Genomic DNA, 17,570 nt, shown 5'->3' with positions numbered 1-17,570 from the left:
GGATTTGATGTCCCCGATTTTGAGACATACTATGAGTGCGCACAGGCGCATTTTGCCTATCACTGGATGGCTCCTACTCCCTTCATGCCGCATGTAGCAGTGGAAGACTGGATAGTGCATCCACTTCCGCTGAACGGCCTACTACACTGTCCCGAGGCATCCATCACCACTTCGAACACCTCGGTTTCCTGCACATTGGATGCATGGCGCCGTATCGCTCGGCGATTGTTATGCTCACTACCTTACTCCCCCAGACTACCGCTCACCTATCACCCGCAACTCTCCTTGTTATCGGAGCTGGGGTTTCAACGACTCTGTGGTAAACTTCTCATCACCTGCTGGGGAGATCTGTTTCACGACAGTCAATTCAAGTCTGCTGATCTGTTTTTTAAAACGTATGAGCATACGCCCCTTGAGCTTTTTTACTACATTCGGCTGCGCGCTGGGATGCGAGACATCCTACCAGACTACCCTGATGTGCCCCCGGTCCTGCTACCGCTGCACTTCCTTTTGGGATCACAGGATGGGACTCACTTGGTTTCTGGGCTCTACCGCCAGGTCCGCGGTGCTGCTCCATTACAAGTCTCTGCTGCCCGGCTACACTGGTCTGCGGACCTTGGAACAGATATCTCGGACGATCAGTGGAAGCACTGCTGTGCATTGACTTCCCGTATCTCTGCCAGCTGCAGGTTGAAAATTATTCATTATAAATACCTTCAGAGGATATATTACACACCGGTCCGGAAGTACAGATTTGGATTGGCTGATAATGATCGTTGTGAGCGCTGTCGTGCTGAACATGCTGATTTTCTCCACCTGGCGTGGTCTTGCCCCCAGATTGCTCACTCCTGGAGACAGGTGATTGATGCCGTTGCGGAGATGGTGGATGAGGAGATCCCTGCGGACCCTCTAGTAGCCGTCCTCGGTTATACAATGCAGTTGCCTAGAGAATGCAGAAAATTCGTTGACACAGCATTGCTCTTGGCCAAGCGGCGTGTTGCGTGCCGCTGGAGCAGGGGCGGAGCGCCCAAGTTCAAGGACTGGCTGACCGACTTGATATATTGCCAGGATCAGCATACCACCTTTGCTGAACTACTGCCTCTCTCAAGCCGGCCCAGGGACATATGGGACCCACTGGTGCACTACCTGCTTCGGCGCTCAAACGAAGATGTACAGTCGGGTCACGGGCCTGACACTCCCCAGCGACAATAACGCTCTCCCAGAATTTAACCTGTAGCTTTGGATGGGCCTTGTGGCCTTCCCTTTTTTCTGTTTATGTCTGCCCCTCTGCCCCGCGTAAACCTCGGTAGGTGAGCTGCCCTGCCTAGGCCGCGCTGCCCCCCCCTTTTTCCCCTCTCGATGCCTGTACTCCCTCCCTCGCCATCGCGACACGTGCACGCCCCTCCGGCGAGCGATATCCTTAGAACCCTGCGATCTCTCAGACTAACACTATGCAGACATCAACGGCACTGGACAGTATGCTCAGGACACATATTTTCACTCGCGCCGCCACCTGCTAGAGCTACCACAGTACACCATTGTCACACATCACTACTACACGCTAATGCACTGCCTCTTTGTTGTAACCTGGTTGGGGTGTTTTTTTTTTTTTTTTGGGTTCTTGTTTCTCAGACTACAAAACAGCAGTGAGACTTTCTCTCACTCAAAATAACCTGTTCGACTTCTGCTCATCCTCACTTAACCTACTTCACCGGATGCAGACCCGAAGCCATATGAGTCTGTATTGTGCCGCCGGGCCCCCGGGATGCCGGCTATCAGGCTGTGTATTGATGCTCTTCTCATTGCTGCCGGCCTCCGGGTTGTAGGCGACCCAAGCTGTGTACCTTACTATGTTTCTTTCAATAAAGCAGATTTGGCTGTATTCTTGCCTTGCCCCATTTTTATTTTCCCTCTATATAAACAATTTGGAGCAGTTCTTGTTAAATTTAAAGACAGATTGCCCAAGGGTGGGGACGCGTCATATCCCGTTCTGCTCTACGCAGACGACGCGGTCTTGCTCGCACGTACGCCTAGGAGCTTACAGATTTTGATTGATGGATTTGTTAAATTTATGGGCTCCCTAGACCTTTTTGTCAATTTGGGCAAATCATATGTGCTGTTGGCTGGAAACAAACCTTGCACCAAATTTATGTACACGATAGGAAACCATAAAGTAGAAGAGGTTAAAACATTTCCCTATCTAGGTGTAATTTTTGACGGGGCTTTACAATTTAACTCCCTGGTTGAGGAGCGCTGTTGTAAAATGATTGCTACCAATGGCGCAATTGCAAGTTACGGTAGGAGGGTAGGCAGATGGAGCCCCGAACAGGTGATGAACCTGTATAGCTCCATATGCTGCTCCAAAGTGATTTATGGGGCAGAGGTATGGGGCTTTGTTAATACTGCAAAAATACAGTGGGAAGAAAATAAATACCTAAGAACCATCCTGAGGGTACCCCCAAGTACCGCTGGTTTCATAGCACACAGGGAACTAGGGAGGCCTTACCTAGAAGATCTGGTAAAGCTTAGGCCAATAGCGGCCTGGCTAAAAATTTGGGTCAACCCTGATGCGTCTCTAAGCAGAGAAATCCTAAATGATTGCTTAGAAAGGGATAAATGTATGAGAATACCATGGCTCAATTATGTAAAGAGCACCTTAGAGGCCCTTGGCTACAGGAACCTCTTCACCAACCCTGTAGCAATTGTATCCCAGCACAAGGTGTTAGTAAAAAAAGCTTTTTTAGAGCAAAAAGCACAAAAGAGAGCTGAGGCTGAAGGGCTCAAAAAGACAGTGAGGGCTGACAACCTGGTTAAGAGCGTCGAGGGAATGGAGCCATATCTGTACCTCATGCATAATGCTCAGGACAGATTTCTGATGTGTCACTTTAGATTAAATTTACTACCATACTTATTGGCATCACCAGCAGGGTTTTTAACTACAATTGAGCAGAAGGGAACCTGCGGCTGCGACAATAGGTCTCCGCAGGATTCCCTTCACTTTGTACTACTGTGCCATTTTTACTCCATGCCTAGGCGTAGATTTCTAGTGAAAATTTTAAAACAAGCCAACCTGGAACATGCTAAAGAGGCCCTAACTTACCTACATAAAGCATCCGCCCCTTTGAACATTGTGCTGCATAATGAACTTTATTAAAGTGGCTGTCCGTTTAAGGGTAACCAGAGGAGAGGAATGATGCCTAAAAATTGTTATTAATCTTTTTTAAAGTGTCAAAATCCCCTTTCCTTTCTTTTTGCAATGTGTAAAAATAATTATTATAATTAGGATCCTGAAAATGATTTAATGAATTTTTTTACTCATGTATATATGTATGTGCTTTTATGGTGATTTTTAATCATCGAATAAAGAGTCCTTGAATTGAGTGATGTCACTGACCATGTCATGAGTGATGTAATATGTGACGTCATCAGCAGTGCATTGCAGGCGCGCAAGTTATAGTGAGTCCAACTAACTATAACGTGGGAATTTAAATGGTTTTATGTCATTATATATATTACCTACTGGTGGTCGCCAGTAGGTAGTTATAGTTAGGACCTAGTTTCCATAGGAAATCCGCAACATTCTATTTGGATTAACTTTGGCCCCGGTGAACGAATCTTTGTGAATTTCTCAAAGAAGATGGCTTGGTCCGCTGTGCTCCTTCCCTGAAAGTTTTGGGGGGATTCGTCAATTGGGGGCTGAGATAAAAGGGGGGTCCCAAAACGTGTTTTCCCATTATTTTTTTCCATAAGACGTTTAGACACGGCTACAGCTCGAACGGCTAAATGGATTTATATGAAATTTGGCAAAAAGGTAGAGTCCGGCTCGTAGATTACGCTTTTGTTTGAATGGTGTAAATCCGTTCAGTAGTTGCTGAGAAAATTAAAGTTGAACTCAATTATATATCTGTAAGGGCGCACGGGTGCGCGCACTAATGCGGCTGTGTGCGAGCAGAATTTTGTTTTGCTGTTTGACGTCTGTCAACGTTCGATTCGGAGGAAATCAGGAAGTGTTGACTGCTATTTTGTTAGTGCGAGTGAATATATTGTACATTTCAAAGCGTTGGAACATGGAAAGGGGACAAGGTAGAGATTGTCTGGCCGCGTAGGTTTTCTCAGGGGGTGTAGTAAGGCCCTTGAACGCGAAAAGAATTATTTTTTTTTAAATAAAAGTTGCGGGGTGCGCGCACTCGGTCGCGCACACCTATTTAAAAGACTGTGAAAAACTATAGTGTAGAACATGGAAAAGGAGCAGGGTGGAGAGTGTTTGATCTGGTAGGTTTCCTCAGGGGTTTATTAAGGTCGCAGAAAGTCTAAAAGTAGGTTTTTTTTGCAAAAATGTAGTGGGTTGCGCACGAAGAACAAAAATAAAAGAAAGATGGAGATAAATGAGAAGTTTGACTGTTTAGATATAAGGTGGCTCTTAAAAGAGCCCTTGTATTATTTGAGTTTTTTCTGCACTTATAAGTAAGTACTGATGCAGAGTCTCATGTTACAGAGGAAGATTCTGTTTCTCTCATCCGTGAAATGAACACCATCTCTCCTATAGATGTCTTGCATGTTGTAACGCAAGTTGTTGTGGTATATAGAACCCATGCTATAATCTCTGAGGAAAGCAGAAAAAGATTTATTTACATGTTTCCTTGCTTTCTCAATCTGTGGAGAATGTTGATTGGACCAATTCCATTTCTGTCTTTGGCATATATTGAAATACACCAAGACAGTTCGAGGAAAAAGTGTCATCAATTGCCGAAAGGTGTCCTTTAGAAGCATTTCCTGACCTACCCCAGTCAATGTGCCTAGATCGTTCCCACCACAGTGCACAATTATAAGGTCAGGTTCTGGGAGATGCATAAAAGTTTTTACCAATGATATCAATTGGTGACATCTCAATCCTCTCTGGCCAATCCACGTAATCTGCACATTTGGTAAATCAAGGTTGGAAATTTGTCTGTTTGATGCATATTTTTCACTCCAGTGAATATAGCTGTGTCCTAAAAGCCAAACCTTTATTTTCAAGGCAGATGCAGTAGTACTCCGATGGGTTCTGGAAGTGGAATGGTAGTTAAAAGCTGAAAGTCCGGATATAAAAGTGGATGAGGCTTGGTGTGATTGAAAAACTAAAAATGATTCGTTGATTCTAATACCTCAAGATTGAAGACTACGTTGCATGTTAATGTTTATGTAAAACAAAAAGTACTATTGGGTGTAAAATAAAATGACATGTAACAAAGGAGTGGATAGGCAGGTGTTTCTGGAGGGAAAACAGCCTTCTTGGTTTGATGTAGAACGTTGAGATATGAACTTTTGACCTGTGCTTTCAGCCAGGTGCAGAATGAGGTGTTACCATGGTAACAGCCAGAGAAGGCAGAGGGTGAAGGGTGACCTTTATATGACTTTGAAAATATTGAAAGGGAAAACCAACTGAAATGTTTATTTGATTTTAAAATTGTGCGAGAACAAATATGATTGGTTGAAGAGACATATATGAGTCTGTATTGACAGGATATCTGTGCCATTGAATTTTGGTTGCAGTGATAAAAGCATTATTGAGAGTCCCGTCAAACGGATATCTGTTTTGTGACTGTCACTGTTCTACATCTTACAAAGCATTGGTAAAGCTAAGTCTGTAACTGTTTCTTTTGTCATGTACCGTAAAATGTGGTTTAGTCACTATAATTGGTTCATTTCCCTCACAGTCTCTGAGTAACCTTATTTTTGACTGTGAAAATGTCTTGTATTTTTTAAACTATTTTTCCATTTCGTTTCATCACTCTTTAACGACATTATTTGTTTGCAATTATTAGTTTAAAATTTTGAATAATAAATTTCAATAAGCTGAATGGTCTTCAGTCATGTTCTTATGTAATCTTTTACTGTTACTTTCTTTAATTCACTGTCAGTCAGAGACGAAACAGGAACGAAATTTTTGGGGGGGCAAATTAAAAAAAATGTGTTAGGCGTACATGAATGTTTAATTAGTAGGCAGAGTAAAGCTGCAGGGGCTTTTACAAGGGGTAAAACAACTGCAAGGCCTAATTAACATTCAAATGGATGTTAACAGAGATGTGAAACGTTCAGGTGCGGCTGTGTGTGTATCTGGAATATATTTGTTACCTTGGGCTGCCACACCAGACGGGAGGGGGGTGGGGGCCTGAAGTCCTGTGAATTTAATGGGGGTTGCACGCCTTTTCTTCACATTCTTTCAAGTGTAAATTATAGTTTTGTATATTATTTTGGTGTACAGCAAAAAATGGAGTATAAAATATGTTTAAAATAGACAGTAATTATTTGTGTGATTTTGAAGCGTTTCCATATAATCAGAGAAGTTGGTTTCTAGATGAAAAAATGGTATTAGCAGAGACACAGATAATGCAGATAGAGAGAGAAATGATACATTACAAGTGATACCGTCGTCAAAAAGTGCTAATGCTTAAGGTATTCATAAACTTTCTGTCAGACGACAGAATTACAGTGTGGTTTGTGGCCGCGGGCTGCACTGGTGGGGGTGGGGTGAGAGGGGGAGTGGGGGGAGTAAACAAAAATGAAAACTTGTGACCATGAGGTTGTACACAGGTTTGTGCAATTCAATTCAATCTTTATTATGTTTTTTAACTCCTTAGAGGTCCACATAAGAAAAGAGTACAATACAAAAATACCATTCACAGTGAGGGTAGACAAATCATAGCAATTACTAGAACACAAAGTGACACATTGATAGGCATGCCAATATTCAAAAAATTTCTAAAAAACATTTAAAAAAATTATAAATATAAAAGCAAAATCTCTCATTAGGGGGACTATGTAAGGCACTCATAAAAGAATTCGCATTTACAATGCCCATTTGCAGACATATTTGTCTTAACCATTTGCTGCGATAAGGACGCAGCGCTGGGCATATAAAGAGTACATGTATTCGATCTTGAATAGATTGATGACAGAAATTGCAAATTGCAGATACTCCATACCATTTAAACAAAAGATTATTTAGGGGTAACAAGTCTTGTCTCAATAAAAACCAAAATCTCCGAATACCATGAGGTAAATTCCAAGTAACGTAGGGTTGGACGGATTTTCTTGCGAATGAATCGGTAAGAAAATTAACACCCTTCTTAGCAAAGATTGAAGTAAAGTCTAGTCTATAGCTAAGATCCCAAGTAGCTTCTTTCAGGACAGACTTTAGCTGGGATACAGGAAGAGAAAAGAGAGTACTCTCTTCCAGCTGCAAGAGGGATACAGCTTTTCTAAAGTTGTTAATAATTAGGGAGTGTTCCCCTAGACTTCCCAGTAGTTCAGTCTTTAGGAGGAACCTCATAGTCCCCTCTTCTCCTCTGGCTATGCTTGCGACCCAACGTACCACAGCTGCCAGGCCCTGCACCCAGCTGCTGCGCAAGCCAAACTCAAGTCTGCAAGGTGCCACGGAGCAGGCAGAACTGACGGTGGATATGCTTCTTAGCAATTTTCCCTCCACCTTATTTAAGAAATCCCAGTGCTTAATATCAATTAGTTCTAAACCATATAGAAGGGTGGAAGGGACTTTTGCCCTAAAGACCTCCAATAAATGTGAAAAATGCCTTCTTCCCAATGCCGAGTACAGTGCACTTAAGCTTCTCCCTTGGGCTAAGGCCTTCCGGGCACTGCTATCGGTATGGGGTTTAGTGCTTAGATTATCACAAATTAATTTTCCGAGGAAAACATAACTCTTTACAACCTCCAGTTTGTCATCTCCCACAGACCAGGTAAAGTTCCTAAATTTATGTTTTTTCCGGCCTGTGATGCACATAATTTTGCTCTTGGATGCATTAATTTTTAAAAAATGAGCGACTGCATACTGATGTAGAGCAAGGAGGCGTTTGGCGAGACCTTTGGGCATGAGATCCATTATTATAATGTCATCCGCATATAACATACATGAAATGTGTTTTCCGCCCAAGATTGGAGCTATACTATCGCAGGAGGAGAGAGAAGCAGGTAAATCAGCAATATATAACGAAAACAGTAACGGGGCAAGGAGACAACCTTGCTTAAGGCCATTACATGAGGGGATAATCTTGGAGAGCCCCCTATCTCCTCCTTGCAGGACCTGGCACCAGGTGTCTGTATGTAGCAACTGGATCATATCTAGAAGATAAGGCGGCATTCCCATAGCAGAGAGCTTTCTCCACAGCAGTGGACGGTCAACCTTGTCAAATGCTGTGGAGAAGTCTATAAAGGCCACATAAACTCTTCCGCCACGTACCCTTATATATTTATCTATAATTGTCTGAAGAGCGGAAAGGTTATCCAGCATTCCGTGACCCTCACGAAAGCCTACTTGTTCTAAGGGTAAGATTTGTTTTTGCGCCACCCAATCATTAATTAGGGTTAATAAACATTTACAGAACACTTTCCCAATAGCGTCTTATTACAGTGTGGTTTGTGGCCGCGGGCTGCACTGGTGGGGGTGGGGTGAGAGGGGGAGTGGGCAGAGTAAACAAAAATGAAAACTTGTGACCATGAGGTTGTACACAGGTTTGTGCAGTACATGCCTTCATACATTGAGGTAGCAGACCGAGTATACATAGATCTCTCTTCCTCCTGCCGTCTGACTCCATCTTTATCTCCCTCCTGCTTTCCGGCTCCGCTGCCCTGTGTTATCTTAGTGTGTGTGTGTTTGTCTGTGTCTGCCTTCAGTCCGGGCTGAGGAAGTTTGCTCTGCAGGCACACACAGATAATCGCATCAAAGTACTTGGCAGGTTTTCAAAAAACTATTTATATAATTGAGATGCTTTTTTGAAGCGCTAGTGAATGTCTACTTTCACAATTACCGCTCGGTTGGCTCCACAGAGCAGAGGGTATGTCGTATTTGACTTCTTAGTGCCTTCGCTTTTCCACTCTGTTCTCTGGTGGCTGGCGGAGAAGTGTTTGTTATAGTGGAGATGAAAGCGTGATAAGTAGTGAAATACGACATAGCGTCTGGTCTGTAGAAGCGGGGGAGCAGTGATTATCACTGTGAGTGAAGCGGAACTGCGGTGGTGCTTGGTAACAGTAATAAATTATTTTCTTACCAGAGGTATGACTGTTTGTATGGTCCGCGACCCGCTAAGAAAGGCTTGACTGGCCGTCACAGGCCTACGGGTTGTAGTATGAGTAACTCAGGGCGACAAAAGAAACATGAACTTAGTACAGCTGAGGTTACGTGGAACACATGAATACTCTTTCAGTATACAATCATTTCAGTTCAGAATATGGATTAAAAGAGAGAACGTGTATATTTGAAATGTTTATTCAGTAATGCAATGATTTCAAGGGAAGTTTCTTATCTAATACGAGTACAGATATTGTAAGAAACAAAGTAATCGGCATAGTCACTAGTCCATAGACTACAAACGGTGCAAGCATAGTATGATGTAAAATGAATACGGTTTAGCAAAATTTAATCTACACCGTTCTGAAGAAGTATATTACATTTTATTAAATCTAAGAAGGTGTCTTGACTAAGTTTAGCAACAACACATGAAAATGCTAGTGGTTAGACATCAGCTCATTAACAATCAGCTCTCTGCATGCGAAGTACTATCAACTTTGTGTTAGGTTATTGTGTAAGGAAAAAAAAACGCGCCAAAGCGACAAGTTGGCTGGAGCTGCATGTATGTTATCTGTTGGAACGTTCAAAAATCTGTGTTGAGAACAACTACTGTATTGACATATCTTTTGAAGGTTTCAGTACTCCATCTGAGATACAGCTCGAAAAGTAAGGCTAATATTAGTGTAAGAACATATTTATCTCGTATGAATTGAAAATATTTCAGTACATGTAAAACTAAAGCAGCAGAGGTGTGTGAGGCGCAAATAAGCAGCTGAAAGGGAAAATGGCGTTTAAACTTATAAAAACCTCATGCTAACTTTACACATTAATCAGGGCACATGTAGCATATATTACCCTGCTTTGCTCCGAGTACGTTTCAAAGAAGATAAGATAAGATATGCAACTGAATTGTTGAAATTAGAGTTCAATAAAAAGTTTAGTTTGAAATCGAGTAGGTGAGGAAAAAAAATTTAGTCCACATAAAACACGAAAATCTGACCAGCACAAAATTGTAATGTCCACTGTTAGTAAAGCCAATAGGTCTGTTCATATAAAAAAAGAAGTCCAAGAAAACGTGAAAAAGATAGGGAGGAAAAAAAATGTAGACGTCAATGGCTTGCATAAGAGTCATCCAACAACTGAGTAGGCGAAATAAGTAGCAACCGCTTCTAAAAGGAAGTCACTGTTATCATCCGAAAACATGTCAGCCATCCAATTGAAAAGAGAAAAAGAACATACATGCTCTTGAATTACCGGAGCCTTTAGTATCATCAGAAGACAACTCGGTGTCTTTTCTATGTAGCTGTGTGCCAAAAAATCTTGCGCCGCTGCGAATATATTCCAATGACCCAGAACTCCATGTATTGCTGCAAAGGCCATAATCCCTCCGTCGGAACAAAGCTGTTCATGATCAATTAAAGGATTCATGAGATGATTGTAATTCACTTCAGGAGATACCAAGTTGCTGAGACATAAGTCCAGGGCCCACATGAAATCACAGTTCAGGCAATGAAATACAGGCTGCACACAGGTGAAATAGGAAAATCGAAATGATAATGCATATGATGCACTCAAAGTCGCAAGTGGCAGGATGCCATAGTATTCAAGCATCCTCTGGCGAAATAGTTCTAAGTGCTCCGGCTCGTTTGCGAAGACAGGACGGACATCCATTTTGTAATAAACAAAATAGGAACACAAAAGCAGCAGGCACTGGTAGTAGAACAGGAAGTCCAGAAAAATAGGTCAGAGACTATGGAGTGAAGAGACGCATAATGACTTCAAATAATTTCTGGCAAAGAAGTCACTAAACCATTGCTTAGTAGTTATAAAAAAAATAGGCCTGCCCTGAAGTGGAGGATGCGTTAAAGATTATGGGAGTCACCTCAGCAAATTGTAAAGGAAGGTCACTATTTTATAAGGAATGCACTTCTCTGTGAATGTTAGCTAAGTGAAAGAGATATGTTTGTGAACAGATGGTAGGGTAACTTGTTTTTGTGACAATAAGGCTCTTGTTCATGTCTTGTGATTCAACTTTGAATTCAAGGCCGGAATTCGCGGCCAGATGGAAACATCAAGGTTCCCATGCGGGGGTGAATAAACTACATTCTTACAGGGAAGCATATGCAGAGTGACTATTACCGCGTAAGCTTTGTCGTTTTAACACTCACAACAATTCTCATTACATGAAAATAAATAACCACTGTTGAAGAATAAGGAAAAAGTCGGCATTATAGCAGGCACGGGTGTATCTTTGAAAAGACATGCAACATTACAGCGCTTCTAGTTAAATAAGTCATGTAATTGAAAGTGCCTGGATGTGAACGACTAATTACATGTTTCAGTACACTCATCTGTATACAGATATAGGGGCAGATTAACATGCTCCGTTGGGCACTTTTGCTTCACTTGTCCCATGTTAAAAGTGACGCTAAAGTGGCGTAAGGGGCTTGTAAATCTGCCCAACATTTTTTTGCCGTCTCCAAGGCATTTGTAAGTGAAAGGGAGCGACTTGGTTTTATGACTGTAGGAGGTACTGAGCCGCTCGTATCTATTTATGTGACGAAATTTATAGAATTTGAACACAGAAAAAACGCGAAAGATAGACTAATTAATTCGTGCATTAGCCATGTTGCAGTTGCGGCTTCGGATACTAAAAAGGGAAAAGTGTCTAGGCGTTGAATGTGGAACACTGAAAAAAAAGCGTGTGTCATGGAAAGCAAACGTGGTTTGAAAGTGAAATGTAAAGATTTAAAGAGAGAGGAGACATTAAGATAGTTTCAGGGCTTTAAGTTGGCCGGGTCTCTTCGGGTCTCAGCACAGGCAGTTTCTTAAAGGTAGGCTTGCTGTCTATCGGGCTCCACTTTTGAGCCCTGGCGTAGGCAGACTGTTTACTTAACTTTTGCAGCTATGAATCTGTGTCAAAGGTATTAGTACTCAGTTGCTGTAGGTATGATGTTACGTGTTGTACCATACCTACATGCAAAAATATGGAGGGCAAAATTTACAGTGTGGTTTGTGGCCGAGAGCTGCACTGGTGGGTGAGAGGTCAGAGGGGAAAGGGTTGGGGCTAAAGGGAAACAAAGAGTTGTGAGTATGAGGTTATGCAGAAGTTCCTGCAACAGATACGTTCTTGCACTAAGTTAGTGGAGTCAGTATACATATATCTGTGTTGCTGTTGCTGTTTTCCATACTGTTTTTGTGCTGCTTACTTCATATATTTTAGTGTGTCTGGCTCGCCCTCTGTATCTCTGTCTACTGTGCAGTTTTTCTCCATGTTGCCTATCCTCTGATTTCTACAGTTCCTGTCTCTCATACATTTTCTCTCTATGCAGTTCTTGTTCTCCCTCACCCTGTGTCCTATTCTTTCTGTTTCGCTTGCTCTCTCTGTCTTTGTTGTCCTTTTTACTATATTTTTTTCCTTTCTGTCATTCTTTTCTTTTCTGGCCTGAAACCACTCTTACCTTCACTCTGCCTTGTGATATCTCTCTCCTTCTCATGCTCATTTTGTATCTTTCTCTGTCTCCTGTTCTTAGTCTTCCTCCTACATTGTCTGTATGGTGGTGTATATCTCTCTCCCTCCTATTTACTCTTCTTCTCTCCATCTTTCTCTGTCTTCTGCTCTGCTTGTCCATCTCTGTGTTCCTTCTGCTCTCTCTCTTCCTATTGTACTGTTTGCCTGCTGTCCTCTCTGTCCCTGTGCCTCCTGCATTTTGTCTCCTTTGTGCTCTGTCTGTTATTTCTACTCTGTGACTCCCTCTCTATGTTAGTCTTTTTCTTTATTGTACCTTCCTTCTCTTTCTTGACTTTTCTCTGCTCCTGTTATTTTTCTATCTCTCCATTTGTGCTTAGAATGCTGGTCTGTCTCTGCATGTTCCTCTCCCTGCTACTGTCTCTCTCTCTTGTAGTCTGTATCTCTCCTGTTCTGTGTCTCTTTTCTACTCTATATTTAATATTTTATTTAATATTTAGTTATTTGATGTGTTGAAAAAACACTTATTGAACTTAGTTAGGCATTAGGATATCTAATGGTAGAGAATCTTAGGGAATTTATCTGTTAGGCTTGTTGTTTGCTACAATGGGTGTATGTTGTGTAATAAATATGTCTGTAATATGTAAATTAAATGTAATTATTTCTCTTTTTCATAGTGTTTGGTGCTGAACAGCAACAACCTGTATTCCACGTTATCGAATTTTCAGCAATCACATTCTTTTTTTCAGGTGAGTTGGTATTTTTGAAAGGCAATATTTTGGGTGTAGATTGAAATAATAAGCAATATTTTTTAGAATATTTGCAAAGTTTCGGTTTGGTGCATGATTTTATCTTCTATTTTTGCCATGTCTGTATCTGCTTGCACTAGATATGTATTTTGAGTAAGCATGGGCGGAAAATCCGTTACGCTCGCGGATTTTGCGGATTTTTGGGAAATCCGCAATCCGCGAGATTTGCGGATTTCCCGCAAAATCCGCAAATTCGCACGCAGCGGATTTTTTTGGCGGCGCGCGGCGTTGGTGATACAATTTTTGCGGCGCGCGGCATTTATCATCGTTTGCCGAGTTGTTTTTTTCGATAGTTTGCGAGTGCTGCGCCATTTTGGATCTTGCTGTGTGATCCCGCGGGAATTGGCGAGCGCGATTACGTCATCGCGGCTTGCCAGCGATAGTTTGTCAACGCGAGTACGGCGAGATCACGTCTCGCGGTACTTCGCAATTGCGAGATTTGAGATGCGGCGAGCGAAAATATAAATTTGTAATTCTGCACAAGAAATCCACCAGCAAGCAGCATAAACCTTCTAGAAATGATGATTTTTATGTGAATAACTCCTTAGTTTGACATTTGCCTGCACTTTTTTAGCGAGGAGTCCATTTTGGGGAGGGGGGCAGGGGGGTGGGAGGAAGGAAGTGCCCCATAGTCATCAACTTCCTGTTCCTGTTCAGCAGGCTCCTCCCAGTGCTTTGTCCATCTCCTGGTCACTTTTCATTTGGATGTGGACCTGGAAGGATTACTTTTTGTGGATGCTGCTGGATCTTTGGATTTGAGGCCTTTTTGACTTTCTTTGGATCACTGTTGGATTAGAAATTTTACAAGTAAGTTTGTTTGGGGCATTACAGTTGCTGCAACTAAAATTTTGGGATTTTCGATTTTTGGGCTGTTTTGGGGCCTTTTGCCCAGGGGTACTCAGTGGTGGGTGGACTGATTCTTTCTGTGGGTTGTCTTGAACTTAAACATCATGGAGGCCATAGATGAATTGGGATTGTGGTGATTTTTCTGTGTTTTTCGATTTTATTTTTTTGTAAAATTTTGTGTTTTTCGATTTTTGACCTGTTGTTGGGGCCTTGACCAGGGGTAGTGAGTGGTGCATGGGCCTAGTCTTTCTGTGGGCTGTCTTGAATTTAAACATCATGGAGGGCATGGATGGAATGGGATTGTGCAGATTTTTCAGTGATTTTCGTTTTTTGGGCCTGTACTTGTGGCCTTTTCACCAGGGGTATTTGAGTCTAGCATGGGCCTAGTCTTTCTGTGGGCTGTCTTGAATTTAAACATCATGGAGGGCATGGATGGAATGGGATTGTGCTGATTTTGCAGTGTTTTTCGATTTTTGGGGGTGTTCATGGGGAGGGACATGCCATGTGGCTGGTGGCCATTTTGAGTGCAGCTACAGGCACTGGCCATGTGCTGGCAGGCAAGTGGCCATTTTGAATGCAGGCTTTGTTGTTAGGCCTCCAACCATTTTGCCTACTTTTCAACCTTTATTTATGCCCAGGGGTAGTGAGTCTTGCATGGGCCTAGTATTTCTGTGGGTTGTCTTGAATTTAAACATCATGGAGGCCATGGATGGAATGGGATTGTGCTGATTTTGCAGTGTTTTTCGATTTTTGGGGGTGTTCATGGGGAGGGACATGCCATGTGGCTGGTGGCCATTTTGAGTGCAGCTACAGGCACTGGCCATGTGCTGGCAGGCAAGTGGCCATTTTGAATGCAGGCTTTGTTGTTAGGCCTCCAACCATTTTGCCTACTTTTCAACCTTTATTTATGCCCAGGGGTAGTGAGTCTTGCATGGGCCTAGTCTTTCTGTGGGTTGTCTTGAATTTAAACATCATGGAGGCCATGGATTGAATGGGATTGTGCTGATTTTGCAGTGTTTTTCGATTTTTGGGGGTGTTCATGGGGAGGGACATGCCATGTGGCTGGTGGCCATTTTGAGTGCAGCTACAGGCACTGGCCATGTGCTGGCAGGCAAGTGGCCATTTTGAATGCAGGCTTTGTTGTTAGGCCTCCAACCATTTTGCCTACTTTTCAACCTTTATTTATGCCCAGGGGTAGTGAGTCTTGCATGGGCCTAGTCTTTCTGTGGGTTGTCTTGAATTTAAACATCATGGAGGCCATGGATGGAATGGGAGTGTGCTGATTTTGCAGTGTTTTTCGATTTTTGGGCCTGTACTTGTGGCCTTTTCACCAGGGGTATTTGAGTCTAGCATGGGCCTAGTCTTTCTGTGGGCTGTCTTGAATTTAAACATCATGGAGGCCATGGATGGAATGGGATTGTGCTGATTTTGCAGTGTTTTTCGATTTTTGGGGGTGTTCATGGGGAGGGACATGCCATGTGGCTGGTGGCCATTTTGAGTGCAGCTACAGGCACTGGCCATGTGCTGGCAGGCAAGTGGCCATTTTGAATGCAGGCTTTGTTGTTAGGCCTCCAACCATTTTGCCTACTTTTCAACCTTTATTTATGCCCAGGGGTAGTGAGTCTTGCATGGGCCTAGTATTTCTGTGGGTTGTCTTGAATTTAAACATCATGGAGGCCATGGATGGAATGGGATTGTGCTGATTTTGCAGTGTTTTTCGATTTTTGGGGGTGTTCATGGGGAGGGACATGCCATGTGGCTGGTGGCCATTTTGAGTGCAGCTACAGGCACTGGCCATGTGCTGGCAGGCAAGTGGCCATTTTGAATGCAGGCTTTGTTGTTAGGCCTCCAACCATTTTGCCTACTTTTCAACCTTTATTTATGCCCAGGGGTAGTGAGTCTTGCATGGGCCTAGTCTTTCTGTGGGTTGTCTTGAATTTAAACATCATGGAGGCCATGGATTGAATGGGATTGTGCTGATTTTGCAGTGTTTTTCGATTTTTGGGGGTGTTCATGGGGAGGGACATGCCATGTGGCTGGTGGCCATTTTGAGTGCAGCTACAGGCACTGGCCATGTGCTGGCAGGCAAGTGGCCATTTTGAATGCAGGCTTTGTTGTTAGGCCTCCAACCATTTTGCCTACTTTTCAACCTTTATTTATGCCCAGGGGTAGTGAGTCTTGCATGGGCCTAGTCTTTCCGTGGGTTGTCTTGAATTTAAACATCATGGAGGCCATGGATGGAATGGGATTGTGCTGATTTTGCAGTGTTTTTCGATTTTTGGGCCTGTACTTGTGGCCTTTTCACCAGGGGTATTTGAGTCTAGCATGGGCCTAGTCTTTCTGTGGGCTGTCTTGAATTTAAACATCATGGAGGCCATGGATGGAATGGGATTGTGCTGATTTTGCAGTGTTTTTCGATTTTTGGGGGTGTTCATGGGGAGGGACATGCCATGTGGCTGGTGGCCATTTTGAGTGCAGCTACAGGCACTGGCCATGTGCTGGCAGGCAAGTGGCCATTTTGAATGCAGGCTTTGTTGTTAGGCCTCCAACCATTTTGCCTACTTTTCAACCTTTATTTATGCCCAGGGGTAGTGAGTCTTGCATGGGCCTAGTATTTCTGTGGGTTGTCTTGAATTTAAACATCATGGAGGCCATGGATTGAATGGGATTGTGCTGATTTTGCAGTGTTTTTCGATTTTTGGGGGTGTTCATGGGGAGGGACATGCCATGTGGCTGGTGGCCATTTTGAGTGCAGCTACAGGCACTGGCCATGTGCTGGCAGGCAAGTGGCCATTTTAAATGCAGGCTTTGTTGTTAGGCCTCCAACCATTTTGCCTACTTTTCAACCTTTATTTATGCCCAGGGGTAGTGAGTCTTGCATGGGCCTAGTCTTTCTGTGGGTTGTCTTGAATTTAAGCTAGCAGCAGAGTACAAAGTTCCCCAGGGGGCGTTTCACAGTGTGGAGCGAGGAGTTGGTATTATAAATACCGTGACTAAAAAGAAGGGTTCCCTAGTCGGAACTTAGAGAGCCTCACACACCCAAGGTAATAAGCGTGAAACACACCCTTACTCGAGGGTGTCCGGTGTCATCATCGGCTCCCTGCCCCTCGTCGGACCGGCGTTGCAATGTCCGACGGAGTCCCACAAGGGTACTCTTTTGACGGGGTTCTTTTAGTTCCTTGCCGATGGTGGATGTGGGTGAGGATGAAAGAGGTGTAGTCAGTGCAGTGGTGAGTGAAGGTGATAAAAAAGGTCATCAGTCCACTAGCAACTTTAATAACGTGGCTGATTCCTTAGTTAAAAGGGGTGGGAGGGGAGTTTAGAGACCGTAAGAGTGTACAGAATACTAACTCTACCCCCAAGTGTGGTCAACATGTTTCTC

Source organism: Lissotriton vulgaris, chromosome 5 (genome assembly GCF_964263255.1).
Source record: "Lissotriton vulgaris chromosome 5, aLisVul1.2, whole genome shotgun sequence".
NCBI classification, from domain to species: domain Eukaryota; kingdom Metazoa; phylum Chordata; class Amphibia; order Caudata; family Salamandridae; genus Lissotriton; species Lissotriton vulgaris.
This window is presented reverse-complemented; position numbering follows the sequence as displayed.